This window comes from Castor canadensis, chromosome 1 (assembly GCF_047511655.1).
Source record: "Castor canadensis chromosome 1, mCasCan1.hap1v2, whole genome shotgun sequence".
NCBI lineage: Eukaryota > Metazoa > Chordata > Mammalia > Rodentia > Castoridae > Castor > Castor canadensis.
The window spans coordinates 209,106,277-209,111,623 of record NC_133386.1 but is presented as its reverse complement, the minus strand read 5'-3'; positions in this window follow the sequence as shown (position 1 = coordinate 209,111,623).

Below are 5,347 nucleotides of genomic sequence, written 5' to 3'. Positions count from 1 at the left end.
TGGTACTGGGGTTTGAACTCAGGGCCTCACTCTTGCTAGGCAAGGACTCTACCACTTGAGTCATTCCACCAGCACTTTTTGTGTAGAGTATTTTTTGAGATAGGGTGTTGGGAACTATTTGCCCAGGCTGGCTTTGAACCTTGATCCTCCTGATCTCTGACTCCTGAATAGCTAGGATTACAGACACAACCCACCTGCACACAAGAAAGTATGTTTTTTTGTTGTTTTTTTGGTGGAACTGGGGTTTGAACTCAGGACGTCATGCTTGCTAGGTAGGCACTCTGTTGCTTGAACCACTCTGCCAGCCTTTTCCCCCGTCTTTGATTAAAGGTTGTTAGACATAACTATGAGTACTCCCCCAGGTGGTAAAGTTTAAGACTATTGATAAGGACCACCATTTTGAGTCTTTATTCCATTTCCTATATGAAGAACAGACATTTGTCCTATTTTCCCCACTGCACTCTATTTTTATCCTGCTATACTGTTTCTTTCCTGATAAACATTTTTCCATGTCTTAACTGAATTATCTGCCAGACCAAAGAACAGTAGTAGATAGCTTCACTGACTTAACAGTAACATTTTCAGTTTTGGCAGTCCCTGTTTTTTTTCTTTAAGCTTCATAAAGACCTCACAGCAGGATAAAGCGACCATTGGCTCTGAGTCTGGAATAAGTGATGAACTGGAAAAAGAAAATATATACCCTTTCATCATATGAGCAGTCAATTTAGTGATTAACTTGGTGAGGCTTTCCATAGGGTGGCAAAGAGCAACAGACAAAAAGGTAACATCGTAAGGTTGTGTAGTGTGATCAGAAGTTTTCCAAATTATGTCCCACAGAATTCAGGCAGAACATGTAGATGTAGTAAGGAAGGTAATAAGAGTTTATTAAAGGTAAGGAGAAGGCATCACCAAAAGCATTGGTGTCCCCACCTAGCCAGATAAGCCAAGTGGGATGGAAGTCAGAAGGAGAGGGAGAGCAAGAGAGCCAGAGATTTGATTCAAGGTGTTTTAAATTGAAGATATGCTGGAATGTCAAGAAACAGTGAAACAATGCAAACACTGGAATGTCAAGAAAACAACACACATACCTGCTCACCCCCAATGACCTTTCCACTAATGTGCAGCAACTCCCCCCATCATCCTTCCTAACCATCTTACTTAATGCGCATCCCTCTCCAACCTCCCTTTTCCAGCCACAGGATGTTTAAAAAGTCCCCAGCCTGTAAGAAAGGCGTGCTTTCACCCCCTCAGAGTGCTACTCTGATGGCTCAGGGTCCCTCTCAGGTCTTCTCTGCCTAATAAAGACCTGCTGCTTAAGAAGGTCGCAGATTCTTTCTCAGTATGTCTTTGCAGCTTCTTCACTTTCCTTTCAAGATAACCTGTGGGCTCCAGGGTTAGGGTGTTTTTATCTGAGAGATAACGGACTGCGGAGTCACCCCAAGCCTTTTTGTCCGTCTTCCAATTTGCAACAGCAAAGGATAGCATTGGGCCGAGATAGGAAGTTTAGCTTGAAACGTAAGTTCCCGGAGTCCATGACATCTTTCCCTATTTTTAGTCTGCCTCAGTCACAAAGACTTAAATGTAAACATTTTCTTGAGAGGGAAAGAAGGAAGGGTCCTGGATTTGGGGAGCCTCAGGTTGGTAAAAGAATTTACCAGCGGGCTAAGGGCATGGTTCAAGTGAGAGCACCCGCCCAGCAAGTGTGAGACCCTGAGTTCAAATGCCAGTGCCACCAAAAAAAAAAGAAGAAATTACTGAGACAGAGGGCAGGACAAAGATCTATTAGGACACCATGGAAAGGGGTAGAAAGGCCCACGGCTGTGCAAAGGAGCACAGTGACATGAGACAGGGTTAGGCCACTTTTGATTGGCCAGTTCCATTTTTGTGGACCTTACTGATTAGTTATCTTTTCCTGAGATTATGGTTTGAATTTACTGCTTGGGAACATCTCTGCAAGCTTGGCTTTTACTTCCAAGTTCCAGCTTGGCCAGCCACTGGGCCCAATCTTCTCTCTGTATTTCCACCTGCTTCCTGGTATTCCTTTATACCCACATCTCCTTAAAATGGGGGCCTCCTCCACCAGAAGGAGCATGTTATTTTCAACAAATGGAAAACAGTTCTAAAGCCCACAAGTCTAGGCATACCTGTGAGAAATACGCTTATTCAAAGAATGGACTCAGACACATGGAGTACAGTGAAAGTGAGACTTTAATGGCAGACTTGCAAGATCAGGTGCCTGGCGAAGCAGAGACACTGGAAGCAGTTACCATAAGCATTATATCGTCTAGTTCATCCCCTGGTTCCTCCTTGTCTATGTACTATGGGATGTACATTCTTTTCCCTGCCATCACCTAGATTTCCTATTGGGTTATTTAAAATATGCCTCTGGGGATTGGTCAGATTTTAGAGGTTGAGTGGGCACTGGTGGCTCATGCCTGTAATCCTAACTAGTCAAGCAGAGATCAGGAGAATTGTCGTTCAAAGCCAGCCTGAGCAAATAGTTCGTGAGACCCTATCTTGAAAAAAAACATCACAAAAAAGGGCTGGTAGAGTGGCTCAAGGTGCAGGCCCCGAGTTCAAACATTGGTACCGAAAAAACAAAAAAACAAAAAACAAACTAGAGACCATCTTTAGGTGGTATCGGTCTCCTTTTTGGCAGGAAGGCCTCCCTGTGACGTGTACTTTCTGGAATGTACACAGTTTTTACTCTTTCCTGTAAGGTACTGCCGAATAAAGACCATGCCACGTGTGGAAAAGAAAGATTTATTAGGGACCAGACTTCAGGGCTCCTCGTGCCCCCCCCCCCAGCAGATCAGGGAAACAGCACCTTGGCTGAAATGAGTAGTGGGCTTTATAGGAGGGGCCCAAGCCATGGGGAGGAAGAGTTTCTGGCCTCTGATGATCCGGGATCACCAGATGGAACAGGTCGACATGCCTGACTAGTTGAGTAACTGGAAGTTCCCAAGTTGTTTTGCAAGCTGAGAAACAATCACAGAAACAAGCAGGGGAGTTGGGCAAGCAGTCAGGAATCAGGGGGTCTGGTTTCAGTGCTAGCCTTGGGATCTTCCGCCTGCCCCAAGAATGCCAGGGACCTAACAATTTCCTCACTCTCTTGTGATCTACCCCACCCAGTTTAAATTCCCTTATCAGTTGCCCCTACCTCAAGATCCCCAAGCTGATACACAAGCAAGTGACTAGGGTGAAATGCCTTGCCTTGAAAATGGACCACCACTGACTTCATTTCCAACATACCCAAACCATGTTCTATCTTAAGTAGGATCTTTTCTACCTCCTTTTCTTAAAATCCCTCCCCAGTGCCATCCTCACTTTTAATTCTCCCCACACTGGCAGATGGGGTTTCATCAGCTCTTAACGCCTAGATTTCTCAGGTGGGGCTCATAGACGTTTTTTCTGGAGGGCTCTCCTGTTCCCCATCTTCTTTGGCACAAGGAGCCTTTCCCTTTGATGTCTCTATGACCCTCTTCCCTTAGCCTTACACTAGACTTGGTATCATGGGACTCCTTAGCCTGACTGGATTTTGGGCATCTTGAGGGTTGGACCCCCTCCTCCTCCACGCCAATATACCACCACCACCATCACCACATACACATACCTGCCTGGAGATCAAACTCGGGACCTTGTGCATGGTAGACAAGTGCTTTACCACTGAGCTACATCCCCAGCACTTGGTCTTTTGAGACAGGGTCTTACTATGTAGCCCACGCTGGCCTAGAACCTGGCATCCTTGTGCCTCCACCTCCCAAGTGCGGAGATCACAGGTGTGTACCACCATGACTAGCAAGGTTTGGACTTCTTAGCCATTGTTTTGCGTTCCTTTTTTGGAACTGCCATTGTCACTGTACTAGTCCTTCCATCAAGAAGTTTTCTTCTGGATGGCTCCCATCCTCCTCTGCTCCTCCTCACTGCCCACATCTGGTTGGATGCTGCTTCAGATGCAGCCTGTGCTTGTTGGTGCAGTTAGTTATGTCCTGTTCTTTTTGGTCTTCATGGTCCTCTGCTGAGCAATGATCATCCTTTTGTTGCCACATGTTTTCCTGGGAGGCCTCCCTATCTCCAGAGAGCTCTTTCCAGATCTCTTGTGTTTAGCTTCTGGGGAAGAGGACTGAATTTTCTTAGAGGGTCCAGGTGTGGCAGAGCATGCCTGGCATGCCCAGCACCGGAGAAAAGTCAGCAAGAGGGTCAGAATCTCTTTCCCTAGTCTTCTTCTGCATCAGATGAATAATCAATGCTTTTTCTTTTTTTGCATTGTAAGTTAAATTTTTATTGACATATATTAAATTGCACATAAGGGGTTTCTTCATGATGTTTCCATGCATGCATAAAATTACTTCCCTATTTCTGACAGGCCAAGATGTGTTTGTTGTCCAGAAAGGACCCTCCCCTCCAGTGCTGCCCACCCCCAACCGATCCTGAGCTACCGGCTGGGGACTTTGGCTCAACCCCAACTCCTGGTTCTTTTCCAGGATGATACATGCAAACGCTATTTCAGTCCACTTAGAGCATTTTCATCACCCTAAAAGAAACCTGAGGTGGGGTGGGGTGGCTCACTCCTGTCATACTGGTTACTTGGGAGGTGAAAATTGGGAAGACAATGGTTGGAAGTCAGTCCAGGCAAAAAGTTAGTGAGATCCTACAGGAAAAATAACTAAAGCAAAAAAGGCTGGGGGTATGGCTCAAGTGCTAGGGAGCTTGGGCCTAGCAGGCTAGAGGCTCTGAGCTCTAACCCCAGTACCACCAAAAACCAACGACAAAAAAAGAGCAAGCTGGGCATGGGGGTAACTCCAGTCACTTGGGAGGCATAGGTAGGAGGATCAAGTCCCAGGGTGGACCCAGGCAAAACGTGTGAGACCACATCCAAAAAATAAGAAAAAAAAAAAAAGTCGTACCCCTCGAGCCGCTGAAGGACATGGCCATTTCCACCTGCAGGGTCTCCGCCGCGTGGGCTGTGCCCCCGTCTCCCGCGTGACAACTCCGGTTAACCTTTGAGGAGCTGCCAGGCTGCTTTTCAAATGGTTCAGCCTGAGTTCAAAAAAAAAAAAAAGCAATCAAATGGTTCAGAGTGGTTGGTTGGTTTACCGAGGGTCTGTGAGTGGGCGCCACTAAATCCAGCGCGCGCGCGCCGCGGTAACCCCGTCCCAAGAAGCGCGGGGCCCATCACCTAGCAACCGGCGTTGCCGTCCCGGCACGCCCCGCGCCCTTCGCTGGGGGCCGGCGCCCAGCATGCCCCGCGGCCCGGGCGCGCACTACGTGTCCCACAATGCCCCACAGCCCCGCCCCACTCCGCCGAGACCCCGCCAGGCGGCGCCGCGACCCCTGCCCGCCGCCC